The sequence below is a fragment of the Triticum urartu genome, chromosome 2A (assembly GCF_056163025.1).
Source record: "Triticum urartu cultivar PI428250 chromosome 2A, HENAU_Tu73, whole genome shotgun sequence".
NCBI classification, from domain to species: domain Eukaryota; kingdom Viridiplantae; phylum Streptophyta; class Magnoliopsida; order Poales; family Poaceae; genus Triticum; species Triticum urartu.
Window position 1 is genome coordinate 40,492,226 of NC_141874.1, and position 17,586 is coordinate 40,509,811.

The following is a 17,586-nucleotide window of genomic DNA, read 5'->3' on the forward strand; positions in this document are numbered from 1 at the left end:
GAAGTTTAAACTACATGGCCGACATCCGCGGGGACTTGATCTTCGACGGATTCGAGCCACTGCCGAGCGCGCCGCACTGTCATGACGAGCATGATCTAGCTCTGCCGCCGAACAGTGCCCTGGAGGCCACACCTGCATCGGCTCCAGCCCCTGATTCGGAGCCGACCGCGCCGATCGAGGATGGGCGGTTGGACGCCGCCTTGGGGGCTGCGATCCCAACGGCGGTTGAGCCGAACACCAGCCCCGTACTCTGCAAGACTCGTGACTCCATGGAGCCGGATTCTTCTCCGGACTCCGAACCCTCCGCGCCCCTGCAGAGCGAATCCGATTGGGCGCCGATCATGGAGTTCATGACCGCGGACGTCTTTCAGCACTCGCCTTTCGGCGATATCCTGAAATCACTGAAGTCTCTCTCTTTGTCGGGAGAGCCCTGGCCGGACTATGGTCAGCAAGGTTGGGGTATGGACGATGAAGAAATCCAAAACCCACCCACCACCCACTTTGTAGCCACTTTCGACAACTTAACCGACATGCTCGACTTCGACTCCAAAGACATCGACGGTATGGACGCCGATGAAGGAGATGATGAAGAACCAGCGCCTACTAGGCCCTGGAAAGCCACCTCGTCATATGACATATACATGGTGGACACCCCAAAAGAGGGAGAGGGCGATGGGACAACGGAGGATGACCCCTCCAAGAAACAGCAAAAGCGCCGGCGTCAGCGGCGCCGCTCAAAATCCCGCCAACACAAAAATGGCGATTCCAGCACGGAAGATAATAATACCCCGGAAAGCGCCGAAGAACATCCCCCCGAGCAAGATTTAGCACAGGAGGATGGAGAAACCAGCCCCCATGGGAGAGCGGCTGACAGAGAGGTCGAGGACGATAATCATATGCCTCCCTCCGAAGACGAGGCAAGCCTCGACGATGACGAATTCGCCGTGCCAGAGGATCCCGTCGAACAAGAGCGTTTTCAACGCAGGCTTATGGCCACGGCAAGAAGCCTCAAGAAAAAACAGCAACATCTTAAAGCTGATCAAGATCGGCTAGTCGATAGATGGACTGAAGTCCTCGCGGCCGAAGAGCATAAACCCGAACGCCCCTCCAAGTGCTACCCGAAGCGCAGGTTGCTACCCCGATTAGAGGAGGAAGCACTCGATGCGGCCGACAGGCCACCTCGTGGCCACGACAGAGAGGCCTCATGGCCCTCCACCCAAGCCGCACCCCGTACCAAGGCACGGGAATATGCGCCGGACTTACGAGACATGTTGGAGGACAAGACAAGGCAAACAAGATCGATCTACGGATCGCGTAGGCACCCCATGGCTCGAGACGACAACCATCACGCCGGCCACAAATTCGGCAGGGCCAAACACAGTAGACAAAGCTCATTGGAGCTATGTCATGATATCGCCCAGTATAGAGGTGCCGCACACCCGTTGTGCTTCACAAACGAAATAATGGATCATCAAATCCCCGAGGGTTTCAAACCCGTAAACATCGAATCATATGATGGCTCAACAGACCCCGCGACATGGATCGAGGATTATCTCCTTCATATCCACATGGCCCGCGGCGATGATTTTCACGCCATCAAATACCTCCCACTCAAGCTTAAAGGACCAGCCCGGCAGTGGCTTAACAGCCTGCCAACATGGTGAATCAGCTGTTGGGAGGACCTGGAAGCCGTATTCCTGGACAATTTCCAGGGCACCTATGTGCGACCCCCAGACGCTGACGACCTAAGCCACGTAATTCAGCAGCCAGACGAATCGGCCAGGCAATTCTGGACACGGTTCCTAACAAAGAAAAATCAAATACTCGACTGTCTGGACGCAGAGGCCTTAGCAGCCTTCAAGCATAATATCTGTGATGAGTGGCTTGCCCGACACCTAGGACAGGAGAAGCCGAAATCTATGGCAGCACTCACGGCACTCATGACCCGCTTTTGTGCGGGAGAAGACAGCTGGCTTGCTCGTAGCAACAATATGACCAAGAACCCTGGTCGTTCGGACACCAGGGACATTAGTGGCAGGTCGCGTCACAACCAACAGAAGCGCCGCATCAACGGCGACAATGCAAAGGATACGACAGTTAATGCCGGATTCAGAGGCTCTAAATCCGGTCAGCGGAAAAAATCATTCAAAAGGAATCCCAGGGGCCCATCCAGCTTGGACCGAATGCTCGACTGCTTGTGCCAAATACATGGCACCCCCGAAAAGCCGGCTAAGCACACCAACAGGGACTATTGGGTGTTCAAGCAGGCAGGCAGATTAAGCACCGACAATGAAGACAAGGGGTTGCATAGTGATGACGACGAGGAGCCCCGGCCGCCGAACAACAATGGACAGAAGGGTTTTCCCCCACAAGTGCGGACGGTGAACATGATATACGCCACCCACGTCCCCAAGAGGGAGCGGAAGCGCGCGTTAAGGGACGTATACGCGGTAGAGCCAGTCGCCCCAAAGTTCAACCCATGGTCCTCCTGCCCGATCACCTTTGATCGAAGAGACCATCCCACTAGCATCCGTCATGGCGGATTCGCCGCATTGGTTCTCGACCCAGTTATTGACGGATTTCATTTTACTAGAGTCCTTATGGACGGTGGAAGTAGCCTGAACCTGCTTTACCAGGATACAGTGCGGAAAATGGGCATAGATCCCTTGAGGATTAAGCCCACCAAAACGACCTTTAAAGGCGTAATACTAGGTGTAGAGGCCAGCTGTACAGGCTCAGTCACACTTGAAGTGGTCTTCGGATCCCCGGATAATTTCCGAAGCGAGGAGTTAATCTTCGACATAGTCCCGTTCCGCAGTGGCTACCATGCACTGCTTGGGCGAACCGCATTCGCCAAGTTCAATGCGGTCCCGCACTACGCATACCTTAAGCTCAAGATGCCAGGCCCTCGAGGAGTAATTACGGTCAATGGAAACATCGAATGCTCTCTCCGAACGGAGGAGCACACGGTGGCCCTTGCAGCGAAAGTACAAAGCAGCCTCTCCAGGCAGTTCTCTAGTCCGGCCATTAAACGTCCGGACACAGTCAAGCGTGCCCGGAGTAACCTACAACAAGACCGCCTGGCACGTTCCGAGCAGGCGTAGCAATGCGGCCCCAACCCCAACCCCCGCAAAAAGGCGACGCCAGTACTTCGCGTACATAACTACGCCCTAGAAATACCATGGGCATAGGGGGAGGGGCACTATCACGGCACGCCCAAACACGGCTTAAACCGCACCAGGGGCTGCCGACCTTTTTTACACTTTTCTCTTACTTCCAGGACTCTACTCTTTGGAAGGCTTGTTCGGCAGTTCAATTGCCGCACAAACGATGCAAGGACCAGGGAAGCAGACAAGCCATGCCGCATTACGGAAATCCCAGGTGGTCTCTATCACGAGCAGTATACCCGTTTCACATACTATCCCGCAGCTTGCCCCTGAAGCAGACATGTTAAATAGTCCAACTTTTCGTTTATCACATCACTTGTATCGTTCTGCTTCGATCGCAGCTATTTTAATGAACAATGCATAGCTTTTGCCTATTTTTTGCATTACCTTTTTTTAATATATATATATGTTCCTTAATGACATGTTGCACCCGTACACTTTGGTACGGCCAAAATACGCCAGGGGCTTCAGTACCCCTCAAAATGGTGTGAGAAGTCCGAACACTTTAACAAGTGCGGCACCCCGAACTTATAGCATTATATGCATCGGCTCCGAATCATGTCTTGGGTCAATAGTTGGGTTTGCCCGGCTCGTATGTTTTGGTGCCTTACGTTCCGCTATATCGGCTAAGGTAGCACTAGGAGAACCACTGCGATTGTGCCCCAGTTGAGCTGGGCCGAGCACCTCAGTGGAGAAAGCTAAAACTGACTGTCATGATGAAGCGAGAGCTGGTCGCTGTTCGAGAGGTTTTTTCGAGTCCCTAAAGACTTATGCCGCTTCGGGCGAGGAGTCGGCTCTGTCCGGCCAAGGCGTGGATAGCGCCCCGAAATCGGTCTTTCGAATACTAGGGGCTTCGCCGAAATTTAAAATTATAGAATTCTATGGCTAAGTGAGAGTGTTCACGCATTATAGTCCGATTGCCTCGTTCGTTGGGCTGAGCGCCTCCCTCGAAGGACCCCAAATATGGGAAAAAGAGCGCCCAGGTTTATCCCCGAACACCCCAGCACTAGCAGCATGGGGGCAGAAGCCGACGACTCGCCATCTCTCAGTATTGATAAACGGCCGCATAGAAGGTAATATTTTAAATTCAAGCAGCATTGCTTAGCGCATATGAACGAGTTTTCAGTGCACAGGATAACACGAGCGGGTTTTACTCAAAAAATACATCCTTGGTACATTCATCCGCAACAAGGCGGGCACCCTTCAGAACATCCTTATAATAATTCTCGGGCTTGCGATGCTCCTTCCCCGGCGGTGGCCCGTCCTTCACAAGCTTCTCCGCATCCAGCTTGCCCCAGTGCACCTTAGCACGGGCGAGGGCCCTACGGGGACCTTCAATGCAGACGGAGCGCTTGATGTCTTCAAGCCGGACAGGCCTCCACCAGCCGCCGCACCAGCCCGAAATAGCTCCCAGGCAGAGCCTCTCCAGGCCACAGCCGAACTAGGAGGCCCTTCATGGCCTATTCGGCCGCCTTGTGGAGCTCGACCAGTTGCTTCAGCTGGTCGCTCAGGGGCACGGGGTGTCCGGCCTCAGCGTATTGCGACCAGAACACCTTCTCCGTCGAGCTGCCCTCCTCGGCTCGATAGAATACGGCGGCATCAGATACACTCCGGGGAAGATCTGCGACCGCTCCTGGAGAGCTTCGGATTCAGGTAAGTAACAGGTAACTCACGTTTATGTGTTTGCTTTGCATAAAGAATGCCTTACCCGCCGCAATCTTCTTCACCTCATCCAACTCCTGGAGGGTCTTCTGGGACTCGGCCTTGGCAGACTTGGCATTTTCTATAGCTGCCGCGAGCTCGGACGCTCGCGTCTTTGAGTCAAGCTCCAAACTCTCATGTTTCTTCATGAGAACCTGGAGCTCTTGCCGCACCTTGCCAACCTCAGCCTCATACCTCCCCAGCTCGGTGCGCTCCACGGCCGCACTCTTCTTGGCCTCGAGCAGCGCTTGCTTAAGGGTCGCCACCTCAGACATGGCCCCTGCAATAGCCATGTCAATCCTGTCATTTTTTGCAATTGCACCTTTTTTATATACATATTCAAATAGGGTATTTCTTACCTTCCTTCTCCTCGAGCTGCTTCTTGGCACGCGCGAGTTCTTGCTCGGACTTCTCGAGACTCTGCTTCAGCACGTCCACTTCCGCAGTCAGTGCGGCGGACGCTAGCAGAGAAGCCTGCATACGCATATTGACTCCTTTTGTTAGACTCCTGCGAATTCTTTGATCCTCTATTCGGCTTTTCTTCCCGAACGCCCAACAGAGCATCAGGGGCTACTGTCTATGCGGTAACATTATGTGAACATTCTTTACTTACCTCAAAGCCTGTTAAAAGGCTTGTACAAGCTTCAGTCAGTCCGCTTTTGGCGGACTGAACCTTCTGGATCACCGCACTCATAATAGTGCGGTGCCCCTCGTCGATGGAGGCACCTTGGAGCGCCTCCAGCATATTGTCCGGCGCCTCCGGTTGGACGGAGGTCACCGGCATGGTAGGCTTGCTCCTCTTGGAAGGAGGTCTCCCGCCGGACTCTGGAACCCTTGAAGATTCCGGAGCTGTGTCCGGCCTTAAGCCGGACTTGGAGCCCTGGGGGGTTTCATCCCCTTTACACCTGGAGTCCGGGAGGTCGCCTTGTGGGGCCTCCAGGACCACCTCCTCCCGGCTTGGAACCTGTTGGGACAACACTTCGGTGTCGTCCGCAGGGCGGGGGGATGAAGCCATCGGAAGCGAGTTCACCTCCGACGGGTCCAGTGAGCCGCTCGACGGTGCGTCGAGCCGGTCTTTGGGTGGGCTGCATAAACATATTCGACATAAGGGAAAGCTGTGTGAAAAACAAATACTATAAACTACCCCGGTATCCGGACACTTACGATTTCGCCAGGGGCTTGGCCCTGGGCTGCCACTCCTCTTCGTCGTCGTCGGCGTCGGTGGAGAAGTCCAGGGGAAGGGTTTTCCCCTTCTTGGACCATCCGGCCTCCTCGGAGAGGGCGACCTTCCTTTTCTTTTCTCCTCCCGCTGGAGGGGGAGAGGTCTCTTCTTCTTCCTCCTCGTCTTCACGAGAGGAAGGCGCTTCGGGACCGTCGGATGACGAATCCGACACCTCCTGGCGTCGGGTACTCTTTCGAGTCCCCGTGGCCCTTTTTGTGGCCTTCTTCTCCGGCACCACATAGGGCGCCGGAACCAGCAGCTTCGCCAAGCGAACTTCTGCTGGGCCTTAGGGCAGAGGAGCCGGACAGTTGATTTGTCCGGACGTCACCACCCAATCCTATCCAAGATAAGGGAACTCAGATCCCGCATAGAGTCAAACTATGAAAAACTGATACCCTGTAAAAGCAAAAAACAGCTTACCGCATGAGCGTGATGCTGAGTACTGAATCCGCGATCCTCGGCAGCAGATGTGGGAGCCTCGGCGCCCTTGAAAAGCACCCTCCAGGCATCTTCGTACGTCGTGTCGAAGAGCCTGTTAAGAGTTTGATGCCGCGCCGGGTCGAATTCCCAAAGGTTGAAGGCCCGTCGTTGACACGGGAGGATCAGGCGGACAAGCATAACCTGGACCACGTTGATAAGCTTGAGCTTCTTGTCCACCAGGGTTTGGATGCATGTTTGGAGTCCGGTCAGCTCTCCTTTTTACCCCAAGACAGGCATGTCTCCTTCCAGGAGGTGAGCCGCGTGGGGGGGGGGATCGGAACTCAGGGGTTGCGACCCATTCGGTGTCGCGCGGCTCGGTGATGTAAAACCACCCTGATTGCCACCCCTTCAGGGTCTCCACAAAGGATCCCTCGAGCCATAGGACGTTGGCCATCTTGCCAACCATGGCGCCGCCGCACTCCGCCTGGCTGCCGCTCACCACCTTTGGCTTGACGTTGAAAGTCTTAAGCCATAGGCCGAAATAGGGGTGGATGTGGAGGAATGCCTCACTCACGATGATAAACGCCGAGATGTTGAGGACGAAGTTCGGGGCCAGATCGTGGAAATCCAGGCCGTAGTAGAACATGAGCCCCCAGACAAATGGATGCAGAGGGAAGCCCAGTCCGCGGAGGAAATGGGGGAGAAATACCACCCTCTCATGGGGCCTAGGAGTGGGGATGAGCTGCCCCTTTTCGGGGAGTCGGTACGCGATGTCGCTGGCCAGATATCCGGCCTTCCTCAACTTTTTTTATGTGTCCCTCAGTGATGGAGGAGACCATCCACTTGCCTCCCGCTCTGGACATGACTGGAGAAGGTTGAGGTGGTAGTGCGGACTTGGGCGCTGGAGCTCGAGTGCGCAAGAATGGATAGGCAAAGGAGGAAGAAGGCGTGGGTGAAAAGGTGGATCCTTATCCCCTTATATGGGTGGACGCAACAACGTGTCCCCACCAGCCTGGTAAAACTCGCTTATCTCCAAGCGCCGTTATCAATGGCGCGGTTGGGTTACCCACACCCGTATTGATGAGAATCCCAGAATAAAGGGACACGATCTCTGCTTTGACAAGACGTGCCAAGGAAACTGCCTCGCATAACATGCTGAGGTGGGATAATGAAACGATTTGGATAAAGGCTTGGCCGTGGCGTGTCGCACCACGGAATACGTCAGCAGATTAGATTTGTGTTAATATTATTATTCTCTCTAGGGCAATATGTGGAAACTTATTTTGCAGAGCCGGACACTATCTTTGTGTTCAAAATCTTCTATGAAGTACTTGGAGGAGGAACCCGCCTTGCAATGCAGAAGACAATCTGCGCGCCGGACTCGTCGTCATTGAAGCCTGGTTCAGGGGCTACTGAGGGAGTCCTGGATTAGGGGGTGTTCGGATAGCCGAACTATACCTTCCGCCGGACTCCTGGGCTATGAAGATACAAGATTGAAGACTCCGTCCCGTGTCCGGATGGGACTTTCCTTGGCGTGGAAGGCAAGCTTGGCGATACGGATGTTCAGATCTCCTACCATTGTAACCGACTCTATGTAACCCTAACCCTATCCGGTGTCTATATAAACCGGAGGGTTCTAGTCCGTAGGACAACATACACATCAACAATCATACCATAGGCTAGCTTCTAGGGTTTAGCCTTTCTGATCTCATGGTAGATCAACTCTTGTAATATCCATACCATCAATATTAATCAAGCAGGACGTAGGGTTTTACCTCCATCGAGAGGGCCCAAACCTGGGTAAAACTTCGTGTCCCCTGCCTCCTGTTACCATCCGGCCTAGACGCACAGTTCGGGACCCCCTACCCGAGATCCGCCGGTTTTGACACCGACACATACCTCTTCAAATATGTTGGGAGAGCACGATGGTGGTGTGACTTGAACAATATCTTGCTCCGCCTTTGGATGGCTCCCCAACGCTTCTTCATCATCTTTTTCTTGATTCCGTGCATCATTACATTGAAGAGTTTTGTCGGCCGAACTTTGTTCGGCTACTTGTTCTTGTCCTTGAAGTTCATCAATTTCTCTGGCACGAAACTCATAGGGCAGGAAGTAGGTTCCATTAACTTTAGAAAAATCAAGTACGGCCGCTTTGCTATGCTTGCGATGCCCTTTCTCAATAATGCTTTCCTCTTTGCATTTGATGGATTCAGAATATATACTTCTTGATTTGGCTCTTTTAACCGGAGTACTTCCATGTTCTGAATCACCTTTCTTTACATTGCTTCTACCAATTGGCAATGCTTCTTTCACTTGAGCCAATTCTGTTTCTTTTTGTTTCTGGCGGCGAGCGGCGAAATTGGCTTTAATCTTTTTCTCAATTTCAGCCCACTTCGAATACGATTGTCCCCCAATGCTTTTAGATTCTTTCGGCAATGGCACATGGGTGTTGCCGAAACTTTGCAATTGTGTAGGGGCTGTATAATATGATGTAGTATTAGGTGAAGGCATACGCATTGTTGTAAAACCATATTTTTGCTCACCAATTTTATCAATTGGCAAAGATTCATCTTCTTGCAAAACTCTAGCTTTTATTGCAGCATAATCAGGAAACAACCCCTTTTCATATTGTTAAAGGCAAAGAGTACTAATCCTCTTGTTTTGTGCCAAGCTCTTTTTTAATGCATCCACAACCGCTTCTGGAAGGGATTGCTCCGCAATGCTTTCAGATTCTTTCGGCAATGTTTCGTGAGTGTTGCCGAAATTCTTGAATTGCGTAGAGTATGCATTATATGCTATAGTATTTGATGACGGCACATGTGTTCCTGTAAAATTTTCACTTATTCGGCTGTGACCATGAAGATGCGAGGCCGAATTATGAACATCTACAGTTGCATATGGTGCTGAAAAATTACTAACATGAGGTGTAGCATATGATGGTTGAGAGTAACTGGCCGAATAGCTAGTAGTAGAATGGCCAATTCTCCCATCCATTGGCAAGGTTGGATTCACATATTGCAAATCAGTTGCCGATGAATAAAAAGGTGAAACACTTTCTTGTATGCTATTGGAAATTTTAACATGAGGTATTTCAAATTGATTAACCAAACCCATCATGTTGTTCATCGGCATATGGATTTGTGGGGTTGCCGATGCATGGGAGTTTGGATACATATGTTGTACGTTGCTAAAATCATAAAAATTTGAAGCATGAAAATTGTTTTGCATCGGCCCTTACACATAATTAGATGCATGATTGATAAAACTAGGGCTAGCCGATACATTATGCTCATTAGGTGATCCAGCAACAACATATGAGTTATTTGCATCTACAAAGGGGAATTCGGTATTCATATTACCTTTGTAGATTTCAGCAACTTGATGACGATCTCTTCGCAGCAAGAACGGGCCAGAGACCGTTCGAAGCTTCGTCCCCAGCGAAGTCGCCAAAAAGTGTGTTGACACACGAACACGTCCCGTGTACCCTTGACGCCGGGGGTGATGCACCGCAGGTCTCGTCGAAGGAGACCCGGCCAACAGCGCGATACGCAGGACAGTCGGCGGGCGCTTTTGCAGACCCGAAACCCCGCGTACCCGGGAGGGACCCTGTCAGGGATTGCGGCGGCTATGGGCTGCCCTAGGTCGATTTGCTCGCCCCTAGAGCCTCGTGGATCGCTGCCCTCCAAAGCGAAGAATGAACGAATAACGAGAAAGAAAGATACATGTGTAAGGGATAAAAGTAGATGAACACAAAAGTGTAATTGATAGATTGGTTCGATTGGTGTTGTTTCAATCGGTCGTCACCCCCAACATATATAAGAGGCGGCTGGACTTCCCGTACAAGAAAAGAATTTATCTAGGCTTTCCTTACAAGAAAATTACATCAATTCACGTCCAAAACCCTAGTCAAATTCAGACTGGTTTATCCGAACTTTCCAAAACTGTTCGGTTTAAACTGGCTGCACCTTGCGGGTCTTCTTTGCGGTGGTAAACGATCTCGGATGAAAACAAGCCCAAAAGCAATCTTGACCGTCTCGACGAGACGAACAACTTTCATGTTGAAGGTTTTTTGATCAGAGATAATCTTGAGGGTCAGATCGGTCTCGCAACACAGGCTATTTCCTCGCGCTACCCGTCAGACATGTGTCTGGTGGGGCGCGCCACATCTCGCCTCGTGACAGGGCTGCACTCCGATTGCTCTAACTTTTGCATACAAACTCAGATTTGAACTATTTTTATATCAAAACCAATCGTTTCGACGAGACGAAGACAACCCGTGTAGATCATTTTTCCATCCGAGATCATCTGAATAACCTTTTGAGCCCATCTTCAACTTCTCGTTCGATTGACTATCACAGCCTCCAACCCGGCAAGTTTTCCATTTGAGTAAGCTTTCCACACCGGCAATGTTTCTACCCGGCAAGCTTTCACACCGGCAAGGTTTCACTCCGGCAAGGTTTGTACTCCGGCAAGGGTTCCTCCCTGACAAGGTTTCTCCCCCGGCAAGATTTCACACCGGCAAGCTTCCACACTGGCGATCTTTCTGTGCCGGCAAGCTTTCCATGCCGGCAAGCCTTCACACTGACAAGCTTTCACACAGGCAAGATTTTACCCCGGAAAGGTTTTCGCCCCGGCATGCTGCTTTATGATCGTGCCACTTTTGAGCGTCAACACATGCCCCCCTGTTTTTCGGTAAAGCTAGCGTGCCGAAAAATACTTGTACCAAGTTTGTTCTAACGACGATGTCAACACTCCATCGGCCATCTATATGTTCTTAGGACGATAAGTATATATCGGCCATGTCTTGTGTGAACTTTCTGATGCAAACTTGGGTGAAACCTTCTCAGCTTTATTAACAATCCGGTGATAAAGTTCCATAGATATGTATCTCAATGTCATCCTCCGAACCATATTGTTCACCCTTTTGCTAGGATTTTGTAGACAATCAACAATAAACTTTCTCCAATCCTTACTTTCGCCTGCATAAAAATTTCATTAGTGGCCGAAGTTGTGGACTTCGGTTCGGCCTTACCTATGTTGACGAGACTAAGCATCGGCTATTGAGAGAAATGCAATACAACATGATGGACATGGTAGCCGGATGCTTGCTATGCCAACTCTCTCCAATTGTCATGTCTAAATATATGAACAATTTTAATGCAACCCAAGGTAAATTCTTCATCTAGACATAACCCAAGATAAACTATAAGTGATTCGTCAAAACACATTGATAACCCTTGGATATTTGTTGCACTACTCATAACGAATCACCAAAAGCCTCAATATGTATAGCACCTATAGCAAGGAAAAGAGTCAATCCGAATAACAATGCATATTCGGCCTTGATTAATCGTGCATAAAAATATTCTAAGCGGCACGAGGCTTCAAAAAATAGTACCATAAAGAAATATATAAACAACACCAACACTTTGGCCATTGCTATGAATTGAACCATCAAAACATAATCTCCATAGTACTAGAGAGACAAGGCTAATATTAATATTATGCATGACACTAATCTGATGTTCAGTAACAAAATCAACTATGATTTGGCCTCTTATAGATCTCAAAGATGCATAAGCCAAATCATATCCAAACAAAGTATAAGCCCACCAACCAATTCTGCAGCTATGAATTGGTCTATGTAGCATATATTCAATGACATCGGTCATGATGTCTCAACTCCATTCAATCATAATATAGGCATACATATAAATTTTCATGAGAACGTACCTTGTCTCGCTCCCCAATCAAACTAAGGACGATGTTAGAATACTACACCGGCCATGCATTGACATACTCTTAGGACGATAGATAAATATCGGCCATTACCATGTAAACTTCATTCAAAGCACATATAGCGGAAATAAACAAATGAAATGACAAATCAAGTATTTCGGCCCTTTGGATCAGCAACAAACTTGTAGCTAATCAAATGTATAGTGACTTGGTAATACCCTCTCATGACGTAAGAAATTATATTGCATCCATGGATTAAAATAAGCCCATTGAGGGTTACCAATCATACCTGATGACGAATTCCATGGCATAGGCGTTAATGGCATAGTTGAAGAATATGGATAATGTGTAGACCAAAGATGTTGAAACCTTCGGCTTGGTCCTTCATAGTTTTTACTCTTTTCCTTCTTCACTTTTGCCGCACTTCTTGTAATGGAGGCTTGCACATAATTCTTATTTTGAGCACTTCCTTTGGGAACCCATGCCATGTTCCTTTCTTCAAGTTCTTGTGCACTAAGTTTGTGTAATTCCCTCTTTTGCCAATACGACAAGCCGAGTGGGCATCTCGGCTGTGATTCTGTTTTGACCAATCGCAATTCCTTTTTGGCCTTGTGCACTCTCAACTTTTTTTCTTCAGATTTGGCACTTTGACTCTCAATAATTGGTTGCTTCGTCTCATTGCCTTTTGTAGCCAATGTCAACACTTTAATTGGCTCTTTATTATTTGAGATCAAATCTGAAGTAGCACACTTACGACCATCTCTTTTCACGCGGTAGACTTGCTTGACCACCTCTTTTTTCATCCATGGTGTCCGGACCGATTCCTTATAATTGAAACGGTCTTTAACATGTGACTGTTCACATGTTGATCTTCTCGGAGCTGCATAATATTGGTGAGATGGTCTAAAATAAGATGGAGAATGTGCCCTTGTATCATACATGTCCCATGGTGAACATGGATCTACATGAGCATAGGGAGGCATCCACGGCATTGGCATTGGCGGCCCAAAATAAGGATATAAATATGTTGCATTGAAACTCTCACTTTGCCAATACCGATCCTCATATTTGCGCCTTGGGGGTGATCTTGGTTTCTTTGCATGATTGGGCCGATAAGCATTCTTCTCTTCACTCTTCTTTTGATATTTCTCCAATAGTTCAGCGAAGGTGATTTTTGATCTTTTACACTTGCACTTATTTCGGCCTTTGTTTTCTTTTGGTTTGCTTTCATCGATCGTTGGATTTGGTTGCTGCCCCCCAGTCCTTGGCGTCTCCATTGTAGCTTCGATGGAATTCTCACCCTCAAGATTATGTTCATTATGCCCTTCAACAACTTCTTTACTTGAAAGCTTGATCCCATCACCTGCAGTTTTTACCTTCTCTTTAAATGGATTGGCTTGAAGCAGCCGATGCAAAAACGTTTTGCCATCGGGACCAATCGAAATAGACTGGTCATCTCTTGGTGTTTCAACAAACTTCAATCGTCCTTTTTCAATGGCCGATTTAACTATTTGACAAAACATGTTGCAATCCTCAAAATTATGCTTGGACGAATCATGCAACTTACAATACATTCGTCCTTGGATTGATGGCTTAACATGGTGATCAAGAATTGTAATGTAATTATTTTTCAGCAACAAATCAAATATTTTATCACACGTGCTTGAATTGAAGGTATACTTCTTGTTTTCTAGCCGATCTTGCTATGAGAACGGCTTTGGAATTAAGCAAACGAATGGTTCAGATTTTGCATCACACCATTCGGCTATGCATTGTGTTTTGCACTCTATCTCCGATGTCTTTGGGTAAGATATTATACTAGCATTGGTTTTCTCAACAGAATTTAATCTTGGCTTTAAATTTCTAAAACGAAAATAGTTAGAACACACATGTCTCAATTGAGACCAAGTGCAAGCCAAGTATGAAATAAGCAAAGCTGCCCAAATAGATATGAACTTTAGATAAAGCAACGGGGAAAGCTTTGGCTGTAATAATAAGTCAATATCGGTCTTTATAAATGGCGTAATGGGTTGACCGATATGCTCAATAACAACTTTATTGCTAGCAAGTAAATTACCCTTCTTCATTGGTCTTTCAAAATTACTTATGAGGATTTTTCTAATAGATGCATCAACAATAAAGTCCTGACCAAATCTGAAAATAGGTAAATTACTTGCTAAACATACCTCTTCAAATATGTTGGGAGAGCACGATGGTGGTGTGACTTGAACAATATCTTGCTCCGCCTTTGGATGGCTCCCCAACGCTTCTTCATCATCTTTTTCTTGATTCCGTGCATCATTACATTGAAGATTTTTGTCGGCCGAACTTTGTTCGGCTACTTGTTCTTGTCCTTGAAGTTCATCAATTTCTCTCGCACGAAACTCATAGGGCAGGAAGTAGGTTCCATTAACTTTAGAAAAATCAAGTATGGCCGCTTTGCTATGGTTGCCATGCCCTTTCTCAATAATGCTTGCCTCTTTGCATTTGATGGATTCAGAATATATACTTCTTGATTCGGCTCTTTTAACCGGAATACTTTCATGTTCTGAATCATCTTTCTTTACATTGCTTCTACCAATTGGCAATGCTTCTTTCACTTGAGCCAATTCTGTTTCTTCTTGTTTCTGGCGGCGAGCGGCGAAATTGGCTTTAATCTTTTTCTCAATTTCAGCCCACTTCGGATACGATTGTCCCCCAATGCTTTTAGATTCTTTCGGCAATGGCACATGGGTGTTGCCGAAACTTTGCAATTGTGTAGGGGCTGTATAATATGATGTAGTATTAGGTGAAAGCATATGCATTGTTGTAAAACCATATTTTTGCTCGCCAATTTTATCAATTGGCAAAGATTCATCTTCTTGCAAAACTCTAGCTTTTATTGCAGCATAATCAGGAAACAACCCCTTTTCATATTGTTCAAGGCAAAGAGCACTAATCCTCTTGTTTTGTGCTAAGCTCTTTTTTAATGCATCCACAACCGCTTCTGGAAGGGATTGCTCCGCAACGCTTTCAGATTCTTTCGGCAATGTTTCGTGAGTGTTGCCGAAATTCTTGAATTGCGTAGAGTATGCATTATATGCTACAGTATTTGATGACGGCACATGTGTTCCTGTAAAATTTTCACTTATTCGGCTATGACCATGAAGATGCGGGGCCGAATTATGAACATCTACAGTTGCATATGATGCTGAAAAATTACTGACATGAGGTGTAGCATATGATGGTTGAGAGTAACTGGCCAAAAAGCTACTAGTAGAATGGCCAATTCTCCCATCCATTGGCAAGGTTGGATTCACATATTGCAAATCAGTTGCCGATGAATAAAAAGGTGAAACACTTTCTTGTATGCTATTGGAAATTTTAACATGAGGTATTTCAAATTGATTAGCCAAACCCATCATGTTGTTCATCGGCATATGGATTTGTGGGGTTGCCGATGCATGAGAGTTTGGATACATATGTTGTACATTGCTAAAATCATAAAAATTTGAAGCATGAAAATTGTTTTGCATCGGCCCTTACGCATAATTAGATGCATGATTGATAAAACTAGGGCTAGCCGATACATTATGCTCATTGGGTGATCCAGCAACAACATATGAATTATTTGCATCTACAAAGGGGAATTCGGTATTCATATTACCTTTGTAGATTTCAGCAACTTGATGACGATCTCTTCGCAGCAAGAACGGGCCAGAGACCGTTCGAAGCTTCGTCCCCAGCGGAGTCGCCAAAAAGTGTGTTGACACACGAACACATCCCGTGTACCCTCGACGCCGGGGGTGATGCACCGCAGCTCACGTCGAAGAAGACCCGACCGACAGTGCGATACGCAGGACAATCGGCGGGCGCTTTTGCAGACCCGAAACCCCACGTACCCGGGAGGGACCCCGTCAGGGATTGCGGCGGCTATGGGCTGCCCTAGGTCGATTTGCTCGCCCCTACAGCCTCGTGGACCGCTGCCCTCCAACGCGAAGAATGAACGAATAACGAGAAAGAAAGATACAAGGGTAAGGGATAAAAGTAGATGAACACAAAAGTGTAATTGATAGATTGGTTCGATTGGTGTTGTTTCAATCGGTCGTCAGCCCCAACTATAAGAGGCGGCTGGACTTCCCATACAAGCAAAGAATTTATCTAGGCTTTCCTTACAAGAAAATTACATCAATTCATGTCCAAAACCCTAGTCAAATTCGGACTGGTTTATCCGAACTTTCCAAAACTGTTCGGTTTAAACTGGCTGCACCTTGCGGGTCTTTTTTGCGGTGGTAAACGATCTCGGATGAAAACAAGCCCAAAAGCAATCTTGACCGTTTCGACGAGACGAACAACTTTCAGGTTGAAGGTTTTTTTATCAGAGATCATCTTGAGGGTCAGATCGGTCTCGCAACACAGGCTATTTCCTCGCGCTACCCGTTAGACATGTGTCTGGTGGGGCGCGCCACATCTCGCCTCGTGACAGGGCTGCACTCCGATTGCTCTAACTTTTGCATACGAACTCGGATTTGAACGATTTTTATATCAAAATCGATCGTTTCGACGAGACGAAGACAACCCGTGTAGATCATTTTTCCATATGAGATCATCTGAGTAACCTTTTGAGCCCATCTTCAACTTCTCGTTTGATTGACTATCACAGCCTCCAACCCGGCAAGTTTTCCATCCGAGTAAGCTTTCCACACCGGCAATGTTTCTACCCGGCAAGTTTTCACACCGGCAAGGTTTCACTTTGGCTAGGTTTGTACTCCGGCAAGGGTTCCTCCCTGACAAGGTTTCTCCCCTGGCAAGATTTCACACCGGCAAGCTTCCACACCGGCGATCTTTCTGTGCCGGCAAGCTTTCCACGCCGGCAAGCCTTCACACTTGCAAGCTTTCACACCGGCAAGATTTTACACCGGCAAGGTTTTCACCCTGGCATTCTGCTTTATGATCATGCCACTTTTGAGCGTCAACAGCCGGTAACGAGATTGAACTAGGTATTGAGATACCGACGATCGAATCTCGGGCAAGTAACATACCGATGACAAAGGGAACTGAAGGAAATATGCCCTAGAGGCAATAATAAAGTTATTATTTATTTCCTTATATCATGATAAAAGTTTATTATTCATGCTAGAATTGTATTAACCGGAAACATATACATGTGTGAATACATAGACAAACAGAGTGTCACTAGTATGCCTCTACTTGACTAGCTCATTAATCAAAGATGGTTATGTTTCCTAACCATGGACAAAGAGTTGTTATTTGATTAACGGGATCACAACATTAGTTGAATGATCTGATTGACATGACCCATTCCATTAGCTTAGCACCCGATAGTTTAGTATGTTG